General features: G+C 39.1%; 1 long non-coding RNA gene and 1 pseudogene across 1 annotated transcript; both read left to right on the top strand.

The window, feature by feature from the left end:
* The first annotated feature begins 3,397 nt into the window (after positions 1 to 3,397).
* LOC125856493 (uncharacterized) lies at positions 3,398 to 5,565 on the top strand. The gene is made up of 3 exons (XR_007445529.1): positions 3,398 to 3,514; positions 3,964 to 4,041; positions 5,320 to 5,565. It is a non-coding gene; the product is annotated as an uncharacterized LOC125856493 (long non-coding RNA).
* Positions 5,566 to 9,460: 3,895 nt separating this feature from the next.
* On the top strand, positions 9,461 to 11,230 carry LOC125855355 (zeatin O-glucosyltransferase-like; annotated as a pseudogene).
* Positions 11,231 to 14,444: the final 3,214 nt, after the last annotated feature.

Genomic DNA, 14,444 nt, shown 5'->3' with positions numbered 1-14,444 from the left:
TATTTTTATTTTGATTCAATTGTAATACTTTAGAGGCTTGTACACGTGACAACCAGATTTTGGGATATATTTGAGTTTATTATAAAAAAAATTCGCGTTTTATTGTAATGGTTGAGTTTTAGGCTGACTTGTCTTTGTGGGTTAAGACGAGTGTCATCACGTCCATTTTTGGGTCGCGACAAAAATTTATATCAAATTCTGGTAATGTAACACCCCAGAAAATTTTTGAGCTAAGACTCGAACCGTTCTTCGTAGTGAGTGAGATTTTTGCAAGGAATTTAAAATTTCTTCAATATTAAGATCACTAGAGGTAGCACCTTAAGTTTCAAGAAGAACTTAAGAGAAAAGCATTCAAGTCATTCCTAGTTTTTCTTAAGTTTTGGGTCAAATTCAAACGACCATAACTCCTAGTACAGGATGAGTTAGGTGAGCTACAAGATAGAAATTTAAAGCCCTTCTAGTCCTCTTTCCAACGCCACCAAGTTTTCTCAATTCCGAGCTCTAAGTATAAAGTTATGACTGATTTACTAACGACGCGCAAACCTGGCAGCAGCTCTGCAACGCGGAGCCAATACAAAAACCATTCCAACTCCCAGCTCGATTTAATTATTTCTTTAAGGGTATTTTAGTCCTAAAAACCGGTAGAAGGTCATCTAAATTGCCCTAAACGTGTAGAAAACCATTTTTTCATAAATCAAACCCTCTCATCCACTCCAAAGATTCTACGCTCAAGAAAATCAAGAAACGCTAAGGCTAAGTTCATCTTCCCAGATTTTCCTTCAAGTTCTTCAAGAAGATGATTCTTTCAGTTATGTAAGCTTCCATAGTGTTGGGTTTGTTCACCCACACGCCAATCATGTTAATTTCAGCGTTAAGTTCATTCTAGAAAGTTGAAAGTATGATGTTCTTGAAATTGACTTTAGTTCTTGAGTTTAGATGAGATTATTGAGTTCTTGATGAAATCATGTCGATTTTACAGTTGTTTATGAGTAGGCTCTTGTGTTCATGTGCTGGGTATCTAAATCTAAAGAGGAATTGAGAAAAAGAACCGAGTTTAGGTGAATTGGGGTTAGAAAATGAAAAAGGAAAAAGTCGGGTGAATCTGGCACTTGCTCCGCGTCGCAGACCTGCCTCTCCATTTCATAAAGTTTGTCTTCGCGTCGCGGAGAGGTCACGGACCTCTCTGCCTCAAAAGTTAATTCGCGATCAAATATTTTAATTCATCTTCGGACTTGCTTCCATACAGTGATTTCTTGATCGTTTTTCACGTTTAACTATCTAAAAACACTCCTAAACATCACGAGATCATTCCTATCACAAATCACAACCTTGAATTCATAAATCACATTCAAGGTAGAGTTGAGAGTCAAGTCTTGAGAGTTCTCTCAAACATATTTTAGAAAGTCCCTTTGAGTCCTTTGAGGAGTCTTCTACAACTTCTAATAACTTGTTTCAAGACTCGAGTAAGTGAGAATGAGAGTGAAGAAAATGTATTCATGAGTCTACACTATCACCTAGATCCTTCATATCATGAACCATAACTTTTGAATTCATAATTCACATTCAAGAGAGAGTCAAGAGTAGAATTCAAGAAAGCCTTTGAGTTCAATTGTGAATCCTTTGAGATTCATCATCAATTTGAGTTAAGTTTTGAGAAGTAAGTATGAGAATGAGAAGAATCGTATACCTGAGTTCCTTATTGATATTTTGACCCTTGAGTCAAGTCGTTCATGCCCATAATTTCCGCATGAACACCATCAGTTTAGTATATTTGAAAGGATTAGTATCTTCAAGTTCTAAGTCTTGAGTATCAGCTCCTAACCCTTCCGAGATTATAATCCTAATCATGGGACTATTACCTATTACCCATGAAGTCTATGAGTTGAGTTGTTCACGCCCATAATTCCGCATGAACATTATAAGTCGATCAATCTTGAGATGAGAAGTAGTTTTAAGTCCTTGAGTTGAGTAGTTCATGCTCATAATTCCGCATGAATCCTCTGAGTTGAGCATTCTTGAAATTAGTAGTATCATTGAAGTTCTTGAGTTCCAAGTATTGAGATCTATCTATGGTAATTGAAAACTTTGCATCGAGTCGTTCACGTCCATAATTCTGCATGAACCATATTTTATGAAGTCTTGTACAAATGTTTTAACTTTGTTTTAAGACTTCAGTTTTGAGTTCAGTAAAGACTAAAGTTGAAGTTCATTTCTTCAAAAGTATATGGGGACTAAGTATTCCCAAAAGAGTTTAAAATGTTTTCACATTTAAATAAGAACGGAAAACTGAGATTTTCAAAAGAGCCTTTGAGCTACTGTTTCAGTAAAGAGCCTTTGAGCTAGTTTTTCAGTAAAGAGCCTTTGTGCTAGTTTTCAGTTAAAGAGTAAATGCTTTCACAATAAAGCAAGAGAGGAAACCTTGATTTCCAACATAGCCTTTGAGCTAAGTTTTTGAGCAATTATCTCAAATCATAGAAAGAAGTATGTTTTAAACATAAAGAGCTCGTATCATATTTTGGGAGTAGTATTGAGCACCGACATGGGGACGAGCTTGAGTTCAAATAACTCACGTCTCCATAAACCATGTAGCCATCATGGGTAGAAAAGGGTCATACTTTTTAGATGAATCCTTTTCGCATAGACTAGTGGATCCACTTAGTAGTTCAGGTCCTATTGTAATGACCCTCTTGGTCATTTCTGTGTCTTGCCTTCTGTGTGTCGTTTAGAGCATTCCTATAGCGACCCCAAGTCATTTATGACTTGCTGGGACTGACAGTTCGGTCACCTGGTCGTTAGTTTGGTCTTGGTGCGAGTTTTTGTGTTTTGGAGCTTATGAACCTTGAACGATCATTTTCGATCAAAAGTTCAAGAAGATGACATCGGAATCCAATTCTGACGATTCCATCAGCTCCGGAAGGGTCATTTTAGGCTAGTAGCATGGTCTTCATGACTCCCGAGGTTTTCAGTGTGAGTCGGTGCGATTAGGCGTTTTAGCCTTTGAAATTTAACATAAGGTTGACTTTGGTCAACATTCTGAGTAAACACGCTCAGATTAGAATTCCGTCAGCGTGGTTAGCTCCGGAATGTCGATTTTGGTCTAGATTGACCCTTCTTTTGTGTCTGGAGGTTTTCGATATCTTTCCGAGCCCTTTTGTGGGTTTTGACTTAAAATGGCTTTTGGAAGTGGGACCCACTTTTTATCGAAATGACCTCTGATGAAAATTTCAACTACACCGTTGAGTCTGGAATATCGAATTTGGTATGGTTGCATATCCCATTTGCGTGCACGGAGTTCCAAACGAGTTCGGAGCACCCCGTCGGAGTTTTAAGTTTTGGGAAATTGTAGATTTTCTGCAATAAATGCAGAAAAACCAGCAACATTTCCAAAAACTTCAAACCCTCATAACTCTCTCATCTCTCAACCGATTTGGGCGATCCAAGAGGCAAAGTTGTGAGATTTTTCTAGGACAACGTGTTGGTGAGCTCGGATAGTGATTTGGAGTCCCCGTTTGAGGTAATTTTCGAAAAATACCTGCTGCCAGACTCTTTTTGTGAGCTTGATTTTGGAAATTTTTGAGACTTGTTTTCTTAGCCATTTTAGTTCCGATTTTGGTGATTTTTGAGGCTATCATGAGTGGTTTTTCGAGGAGAACATTGTGGTGTTGTCAGATTTTAGTGTAGACTGCTCGTTTTTGGTAAATACACTGCTGTCCCATTTCTAATTTTTGAGAAAATTTGGGTTTTAGTTGCATGTTGATATTGTGTTGTTCCCGAACCCCGAATTGTGTCCCATTTTGGGACATGAGCTGGGGGAACTGGTTAGGACCCACTTTTGGGGTAATTCCAAAATTTTCAGCGCGGGTCCCACGATTCCCGTTTTGACTCCAAAATTGACCCGTCTCCGTTTGTTGTGATTTTGGTGTCTAAACGACCGTATTAATGTTGTGACTCTATTTTTGATAGCGGGGAAGCGTTTCGAGACCGTTCATAAAGGGAAAGCTCCGAATGAGTGATTTTGGAGCGCGTGTGATCGGCCTACAGGTAGGCTACGGTTTTCCTCTCTTAGATTGAGCTTGAGAATGTGGATGCATGTTGATTAGTTGGGATTTGGGTTGGGTTGTTATTGAATCATGCATAGGTGTTTGGAAATCATGTTTTCGGCCTATTTCGAGAATTATCGGGTAACTGTGAGCATGTTTTGTGTTATTAATTGACCCTCCTCGCTATGTGGAGTGCTTGCATGCTTAATTTACTATTTTTTGAAGCATTTGGGCCTTAGTTTAGGTTTGACTAGGGCTTGCCTTAGAAATACATTATTCGAATCCGATAGGCCTTAGTTTTTTCCCGACGTCGCTTGGCCGACTTAGATCCTTGTAGACTGGTGTAGTAGACTTGAGCCTGATAGATTGGGCCTTAGCTAGGCGATACGCTTGCTCCAACTTTACTTATCCTTATTTTTCCCCGATGTTACGGCTTCATGAGTTACGTCGGCGACACTAATTCTACTTCGCGATTTGAATTGGATTTTCGATTTGGTTCCAAGGACTTACATTGATTGGCTAAGTATGGACGGCGTTCCACGGACATTTATGAGTGTGGATCGATTAGGACTCTTTCAGCAGCTACATTGGCACCTTTATAGAGCATCCGGTTAGAGTTCCGGCCTCTATTGCCCAGATACTTATATAGAGCATCCGGTTAGAGTTCCGGCCTCTATTGCCCAGATACTTATATAGAGTATCCAGTTTAAGGTCCGGCCTCTATTGCCCAGATACTTATATAGAGCATCCAGTTTAAGGTCCGGCCTCTATTGCTCAGACACCTATATAGAGCATCCGGTTAGAGTTCCGGCCTCTTATACTTGATACTTGTGATTGGTTACTTGGGTACTTCTGCTGAGCATCCGGTTCGAGGTCCGGCCTCAGTGCTGTCAGATTCTACTAATTAGGGTTGAGGTTCTGGTTCGATGTTCTTCGTTCTTGGGTTCTTTTATGCAATTCTCTTTAGTTATAGTTATTCTGTGTACTCGTCGGGCTTATGGGGGTCCGTTCGGGTTTTTATTTAACTTGCGCACGAGTGTACCTTCTGGGCTTATGGGGGTCCAGTTAGGTGTAGTTAGCTTATAGATTACTTTAGTTAGTTCTTTGTACACTCGTGTGCATTCCATTGTTAGTTAGATTTTAGTTCTTGACCCTCGGTTTGTATTATTCCTTCTTTTCATATTGCCTTTACTTTTCAAGTTCAGTCGGCCTATGATGCCTACTGGGTACCTGTTGTTTTGGTACTCATGCTACGCTCTGCATCTATTTCGTGATGCAGGTCCGGGCACTAGTAGCCAGCGTTGATCGAGCTTGGAGCAGACTGATCCGGAGACGGGAGTGAGCACACGACGTTTTGTACTATTTCAGTCTCCATCTGTATATATAGACTTGTCTTTTACCTTTCGAGACAGTCCAGTCTCTGCTGTCCACTTTTGGGACTTGTACTCATTTTGTTAGTAGCTCTGTACTAGTGACTTCCAGGTTCTGGGAGGGATCTTTATTTGTATATATGTTTTTGGTTTGCTTCCGCCTGTTTATATTGTTATTTGCCTACTTTTGTTTAGTTTCTACCCTCAGACCCATTACTTGTTGTTCCGGGTTGGCTTACCTACTGGTGGGTTATAGTAGGTGCCATCATGACTTGAGAAATTGGGTCGTGACACCTATACCTGTGGCAAGGTATAGGATGTGTTGGCAGCGTGAGGAAGATCGTTGTATCATCATATTAGCTCTTATGTGATGGTTTTCGGTTAGAGAAACATCAGATTATTTGTATTTTAACATACATCTCAGAGTTATATGTATCTTTGCATACACACAGAGTTGGCATCATGTTTTTAAACAACTTTTCTTTATATTGCATATGTTTTAAATTGCTTTATATTGAAATAAGTTCAATTATGTTGAGTTGATTGAGCCAAGTAAGTTCTTCAGTTCCTTTCAGATTCTTTTCAAGCTTATGCTTATGCTTTAGAATTCCTCTTACATTCTCGTACATTCCACGTACTGAGCCATTTGGCCTGCATCATCTCATGATGCAGACACATGTACTCAGGATCATCAACATGAGATTCGTTGATACATCCGAGAGTTCGAGTTAGTTATAGTGAGCCTTCTTGTTTCTGGAGGATTTCATTTACTTTTCAGTTTAGTCAGGATGTCGTGGGTCTTGTCCCGACTTCCATCTTTATCAGTTAGAGGCTTCATAGATAGTCAATATAGTTGAGAAGTCTGTATTATTCATTTATTTTATTAAATATTTTAAAGACTTAAGTTGCCTATTTTATGGCGAGTTGAACAATTTATTTTATTCAAAGTTTGAGTTAAAGCTTTCTATTTAAGTTTCATGAATTTTATTCAATTTTTAAGCTTTTGCATGCTTGAGTTAGTTTTTCGCTTGTAGTCAGCCACGATGAGGGTTCGCTTGGGGACCAGCAATGGTCTTCGAGTGTCGGCCACGTCCAGGGTGTAGACTCGGGACGTGACATGTAAGAAGAAGTGTAATACTATTAATTGAGATTAACGAATAAATATGAGTAATTAAGATCATATTATCCTTTCAATAAATACTTTCTTAAGTAAGTGTATAAGACAAACAAGACAAGAAAAATGGATCAGAGAAAGTAGTAAATATCAAAAAGTGTTATTTCATCCGTCTCAAATTTCTTTATTTTAACTCGGCATTCGGACACACAACCTTTAAGATTTTTAAAATATGATTTATACATTTAGAAATCACATAAAAAGTAAATATAAGTCATAAGAATTAATAATTTAAAATATTTAAAGGTAAAGGGAATAAATCGTGATCAAATTTGATTTTTTTTCTCTTGAAATTCAAACAATGTGATATAAATTAAGACTAAAAGGGTAATACATTATGAATCAACCAAACTGAATAGTTCTCCGCTTCAATTTATCACTATAAGAAAAAAGAAATGCATCTTACTTTTCAAGGGGGGGAATACCAACTGATTAGAGTGCTACCAAGTTTGTTTTCGGTTGCAACCCAAATTTGCGAGACAATGAAATTCAAAAAGTTGGAAAAAAAAAGGAGAAATCAAATGCGAACTAAGGGTGTGTTTGGTATGAAGCAAAATGTTATCTAATTTTCTCATGTTTGGTTGACTTAAATATTTTGGAAAATGCTTCCCAAATCAACTTATTTTCCTTAAATTTAAGGAAAATGATATTCCTTAAAAAAGTACGGAAAATATTTTCCAAAATTATTTTGAACCTCACACCTCAAATTTCCATCATAACTTGAGTCTCGGGTATTGATTCCCAATAATAATCCTAGATCTGACTCTTAATTCTCAATTCGAGCCTCAACTCTTGACCTTGATTTGAAACCCAACTCCTGAGTTTTGGACTGAGTCGGGGTCAAATCTCGAGTTAGAATTAGAGGTCAAATTTTGGGTCGAGTCTGGGTTGGATCTTGGGTCAGGGTTAGATCTGGAATTGGGTGTCGGGGTCGAGATCAAGGACGAGTCTCAAGTCAGGTGTCAAGGTTTGGTCTGGTAGTCGAGGTCGAGATCAAGAACGAGTCTCAAGTCAGGTGTCAAGGTTTGGTCTGGTGGTTGGGTGTCGGGATTGGGTCGATCGAATTAGGTGTTGAGGTCGGGTCTCGGGTCAGGTCTCGACTCAAAGTTGGGGGCGAGTCTCGAGATAGGGTCAGGTTTCGAGTCAGGTGTTAGAATCGGAGTCAGGTCTCAAATAAGGGTAAGGTCGCGGGTCAGGTCTCGGGTCGAATCTCGAGTCGAGGTTTGGTTCAAGTCTAGGATCGATTGTTTGAATTAAGGATGGGCTTTTGTCGAGCAAGGGTCAGGGTCGGGATTGAGTCTCGGATCGGGGTCGGGTCTCAGGTCTGGGCTAGGTCTCGAGTCTTGGGTTGGGGTCGAGGTCAAGTCTTGCGGTTAGGGTCAATCTCAAATCAAGTGTCGGGATCGGGATCGGGGTCGGGTCTTAGGTATCGTATTGGGGTCAAGGTTGGGGTCGAGGTCAGGTTTTGAGGTCAGGCGTCAGGGAATTCAACTCCAGTTGAGAAGTACCTTCTTTCTTTGTGGATTCCCTTACTGCTGCTCCAATTTTTCTTCTCTTTTCCTAATGTCGTCGCCTTCTTCTGATGCCATTAACTTCCTCACGACATTCTCAATGGCGGATGAAGTGACAAGCTCCTCACGTTTCTCCCACTCCCTAATAACGTGCAAGCCTATTTTTCGAAGGATTTGAGGAAAGAATGAAGAGGGTTAGGCAGCACAACCAGATATCTCTTCGTTCACATGCGGATGTGGTTGCCAGTAGCCCCTTGGCCTATGGGGTTTGACCAACCAAAAAATGGTTTCTTGGTGACAGATGGAAATAGGTCTAATAGTTTGAGAGTGAGAGAAATGCATCCACCATTGAGAATGTTGTGAGCAAGTTAATGGCATCAAAAGAAGGCGATATCATTAGGAAAAGGACAGAAGAACTAGGAGAGACCGTAAAGGTAATCCACAGAGAATGGGGGATGCTTACCGAATGGAGTTGGATACTGTTTAAAAAATGACAAAAGTCCCACATTTGTGGTTAATGAGATTGGTGGACTCCTTATAAGGTTTGGACAATCCTCCTCCCTTTGAGCTAGATTTTGGGGGGTGAGTTAGGCCTAAAACCTAATTTAACAGATTCTGTCATGGTGCATATCACAAGTTCAATTTTGTTCGTTCATCCATATTGGTTATATACCTGATACTTTTTCTCAACTTCTGTTGTGTTGTACAGCTTTTTTTACTTTTTAGTGTGTCGAAGTAAGACAACAGCAAGAAACAGACATCAGTTAAATATCACTAACTCATCTATCTTGTAATATGAGCAATGAAAAAATCAAGGTGTTGAAACTAAGTGAAATATTAGGACCTTTTTCATAGTTGAAACTAAGTGAATTATTGAAAGTTCAAGAGAATTATTGGTTCTTTACATTTTCTAGGAGAATAGTTTGAAGATAATCAAAAGGTAACTTCCTCACAACATTCTCGATGGTTGGATGCATTCACTACCATCTCCTGTTTCTTCCACTCCATAACAAGCAGACCTATTTTCAATATTTCTGAAACCAAGGAACCATTTTTTGGTTGGTTGGTAAAAGTGCATAGGCTTTTGTCTTGCAACCATGTTCATCTTATGCAGTTGTAGAGAACAAAAGAAATGATATCCAACCTTTTCATGTAGATGGTACATCAAAATCATATAGTCATTTGAGAGTTTACAAAATAATCTCATGTTGGACATATGGATTAATAGGAAAAGATTATGATAAAAGTTTTCATGCATGACTCAACACATACTTTTATTTAATCTGCATAAACAACATCCAATAATACAAAAATAATAGTATAATAATTAGTAGTTACAAAACTAAAAGATATGTGAAAGAGATGGATTTGCTACTCACTCCTCCTCTTAACTTCACACATTTGCTATATAACCCTGCTTCTTCAACGAGAAAACTCAATCAGGACACATGGAGGATCCGATAGAAACACAAAACTCCAATCTTTCTACTTCCATGTGTAGCTATCAGAATTTACCAAACCATGAACTTGATCATGAAGTAGTTATAGTCATGGTTTCATTTCTAGCTCAAGGCCATCTCAATCAACTTCTTCAACTAGCCTGTTTAATCTCCTCATCATATGATATTCCTATCTATTATGTTGGCTCAGCTACTCATAATCGTCAAGCTTTGCTTCGAGCCAATGCTTTAAATCCTTTAGACATAGCAATAATCCACTTCCATGGCCATTCCACTTCCTGAATTTGCCTTACCTCCACCTGACTTTAATGCCTTGAGAAAATTCCCATTACATCATCAGCCATTATGGGATGCATCTTTGCTTCTTCCCGAGCCCATTGCTTCCTTTTTACGTGACATCTCCTCAAAATCGAGACGAGTCATTGTTGTTCATGATTCTTTTATGTCATACATTGTTCAGCATGTTTCTTCCTTTCCCAATGCTGAATCCTATATATTTAATTGCATTTCAGTTATCACTTTGTACTGTTCTTTATGCTTATTTAGTGGAAAGTCTATCCAACTTGGAGAAGAATTGCTTAAAAAGCTACCGCCCCTTGAAGGAGCGCTGCCTGATGAACTCAAGAACTTTATGGATTTTCAGAGTCATATATGGATATTAAATCAGGTGATATCCATAATACAAGTAAAGTAATTGAAGGTGAGTTTCTTGATTTGCTGGCACAAGTAGAAATTAAACAACAGTGGGCAATTGGACCAATTCTGCCAACTAAACTCCATAATATCTCGAATAGCAACAATATATGTTTGGAGTGGCTGAACAAACAACCTCCGAGATCAGTTCTTTATATATCATTTGGAACATCAACTATATTTTCCGATAGAGAAGTCATGGAGCTCGCGATGGGACTTGAACAAAGCAAACAGAAGTTCATATGGGTGTTGAGAGAAGCCGATAGACTTTACCGGGGAAGCTAGAAGATTTGAGCTTCCAGAAGGGTTTGAGGAAAGGGTAAAAGAAGTAGGCTTAGTGGTAAGAGAATGGGAACCACAACCCAAAATCTTGGCTCATTCTTCCACAGGCGGGTTCATGAGTCATTGTGGATGGAATTCTTGCATAGAGAGTATTACCATGGGTGTGCCTATAGCTGCTTGGCCTATGCACTCTGACCAACCGAGAAATGGTTTCTTGGTGACGGAAATACTGAAAATAGGCCTGACTGTAAGGGAGTGGGAGAAACGCGAGGAGCTAGTATGTGCATCCACTATTGAGAAAGTCGTTAGGAAGTTGATGGCATCAGAAGAAGGTGATGCAATTAGGAAAAGAGCAGAAGAATTGGGAGAAGCCGTTAGGCATTCCACAGAGAAGGGGGGTTCTTCTCGAATAGAGCTGGATTCTTTTATCGCGCATATCACAAGATAGACTTGCTTTTCAACAGAAATTTCAAGTTTATCTGTCACCTCTCTGGCTTCTATGGCTATCAGTGAGTTATTGCTTTGTATTTCTCTCTTAATGGTCCTGTTTACATTTCTCAGTTGGTATGTACCAGAGTTATAATCAAGAACCACATATGATGAATTAAGGTTACTCCATAAGACGAACAACGTATGTTTTCGATTATTCAGTAGTAGTAGAGCATTACAAAACAGAAATTTTTAGTTGTGAAAAGCAAGTCTATCTAGTAATATGAGCAATGAAAGAATCTAACTCCAGTTGAGAAGCACCTCCTTTCTCTATGGACTCCCTTACTGCTGCTCCCAATTCTTCTGCTCTTTTCCTAATCTCATCGCCTTCTTCTGATGCCATTAACTTCCTCACGACTTCCTCAATGGCGGATGCAGTGACAAGCTCCTCGTGGTTCTTCCACTCCCTAACGAGAAGGCCTGTTTTCAAGATTTCTGTCACAAAGAAAGCATTAAGTGGCTGTTCAGAATGCATAGCCCAAGCAGCCATTGGTAGCCCCGCAGTAATACACTCTATGCAAGAATTCCATCCGCAATGACTCATGAACCCCCCTGTGGAAGAATGAGCCAAGATTTCAAGTTGTGGCGCCCATTCTCTGACCACTAACCCAAATTTGAGAGACAATGAAATTCAAAAAGTTGAAAAAAAAGAAGAAATCAAATGCAAACCAAGGGTGCATTTGTATGAAGCAAAATGTTTTATAATTTTCTCATGTTTGGTTGACTTAAATATTTTGGAAACTGCTTTCCAAATCAATTTATTTTTCTCAAAATTACAGAAAATGACATCCCTTTAAAAAGTACGAAAAACATTTTTCAAAATTATTTTGAACCTCACACCTCAAATTTCCATCCTAACTTGAGTCTCGGGTATTGATTCCCAATATTAATCTGAGATCCGACTCTTGCTTCTCAATTTGAGACTCAACTCTTGACCTTAATTTGAAACCCAACTCCCGAGTTTTGGACTGAGTCGGGGTCAAATCTCAAGTTATAATTAGAGGTCAAATTTCGGGTAGAGTCTGGGTTGGGTCTTGGGTCAGGGTTAGGTCTCGAATCAAGTGTCAGGGGTTGGGTTCGAGATCAAGGACGAGTCTCAAGTCAGGTGTCAAGGTTTGGTCTCGGGGTCGATTTCGGGATTGGGACTCGAATCGGGTGCCGAGGTCAGGTCCCAGGTCAGTTCTCGAGTCAAAGTTGGGTTCGAGTCTCGGGATGGGTCGGGTTTCGAGTCATGTGTTAGAATCGGAGTCAAGTCTCGAGTTTGGTCTCAGATAAGGGTAAGATCGCGGGTCGGGTCTCGAGTCAGGTCTCGGGTCGAATCTCGAGTGGAGGTCTGGTTCAAGTCTATGATCAATTGTTTGAATCAAGGTCGGGCTTTTGTCGAGCAAGGGTCAGGGTCGGGATCGGGTTAGGGTTGGGTCTCGAGTGTTGGGTCGAGGTCAAGTTTTGTTAGAGTTTACATTTCTCAGTTGTTTGCATATGCTAAATTGGTATGTACCAGAGTTATAATCAAGAACCACATATGATGAATTAAGGTTACTCCATAAGACGAACAACGTATGTTTTCGATTATTCAGTAGTAGTAGAGAATTACAGAACAAAAATTTTTAGTTGTGAAATGCAAGTCTATCTAGTAATATGAGCAATGAAAGAATCTAACTCCAGTTGAGAAGCACCTCCTTTCTCTATGGACTCCCTTACTGCTGCTCCCAATTCTTCTGCTCTTTTCCTAATCTCGTCACCTTCTTCTGATGTCATTAACTTCCTCACGACATTCTCAATGGCGGATGCAGTGACAAGCTCCTCATGTTTCTTCCACTCCCTAACGAGAAGGCCTGTTTTCAAGATTTCTGTCACAAAGAAAGCATTAAGTGGCTGTTCAGAATGCATAGCCCAAGCAGCCATTGGTACCCCCGCAGTAATACACTCTATGCAAGAATTCCATCCGCAATGACTCATGAACCCCCCTGTGGAAGAATGAGCCAAGATTTCAAGTTGTGGCGCCCATTCTCTGACCACTAACCCGACACCTTCTACTCTTTCTTCAAACCCGTCTGGCAACTCAAATCTTCTAGCTTCCTCACTAAAGATATTACCTCTATCGCCATCTCTCAACACCCATACAAACTTCTGTTTGCTTCGCTCTAGTCCCATCGCGAGCTCCATCACTTCTTTATCAGAAAATGTAGTTGATGATCCAAAAGATACATAAAGAACTGATCTTGGAGGTTGGTTATCAAGCCAATCTAAACATTTGTTTCTCTTAGCTGATACATGATCTACTTTAGCAGCCAGAAATATCGGTCCGATTGCCCAGAAATAGCTACTTCATTTTCTTGTTTTATCAACATTTCATTATTCATGTTATCCATGGAGAAATTAAGAAAAAAAAAACAAGTTTTGAGAATTGAAGTATAAGTAAATTGATGAAAACTTTGATGATTGGTGTTTGATGAAGTTGTATTGAAAGGTTTATATATACATACAAAATATATATATATATATATAGTTTTTTATTCTTGTCATTATGGGCAATTTCGTATGTTAGTACGTCATAGGTTGATTATTGAAAATTATTCAATTGGGAATAGAAATGATATTTGACTTATTTTTCTGCCGTGCACTCCAAGTTCATCTATGCATATTAATGGTCAAAAGACATACCTCGATCGATGGTGAGCTGATCAAATATTTGTTCCCAATTGATAATAGACGAATGTAGGTCAACTCAGTATCAATGTGTGTTTTAATAAAAAGGTGTGATAATTGAGATATAAAAGTTGCGAAAAAGTGATAGTTTAAATGTAAATTTTATAACTCAATCTTTTATTCATTCCACCAAACAAGGATGTGGATGAGAGGCATTACCCTACCACCTTTTAACTTTTCGAAAAGCTCATCTTTTTTCGTCCTTTTAGTTTGTAGCCACTCATTCAAAATGAAGAGGCTACTGCTAAAATATGATAAGAGTCAAAGAAGATGTCTGCCCCCACAATTCTGATCTAGTAGTAAGAGCGTAACACATAATGTGTACGTCCAGAGTTCAAATCCTGTTGTAGACAAAAGCTTTGGTATTAAGTGGAGAAGAGCAAAGAAGCATGCTATCTACTGAGTTTCGACCTATGTACCAACAGCCCTCCTGGACTCGAGAGGATGTCTAAATAATTATAATCTATAGAACATTATTTAATCCTCAAATACGACACACATCACAGGTTTGAAACTGGTTGCACAAAAGAACTTAGTATTTAAGTGGAGAAGAGTAAGAAACATGCTCATTATACACAGAGTTTCAACCCATGTATCTTTGTCATTCCAGAGTAACACTACGCCTACAAGACAAACACACTTCTATCACATATAAAAATACATATGATGAAAAAAAATATTAAGGCCCCTCTCTTAAGTTTTGCTTTAGGCCCATA

This window comes from Solanum stenotomum, chromosome 2, assembly GCF_019186545.1.
Source record: "Solanum stenotomum isolate F172 chromosome 2, ASM1918654v1, whole genome shotgun sequence".
Lineage (NCBI taxonomy): Eukaryota > Viridiplantae > Streptophyta > Magnoliopsida > Solanales > Solanaceae > Solanum > Solanum stenotomum.
This window is presented reverse-complemented; position numbering and strand designations above follow the sequence as displayed.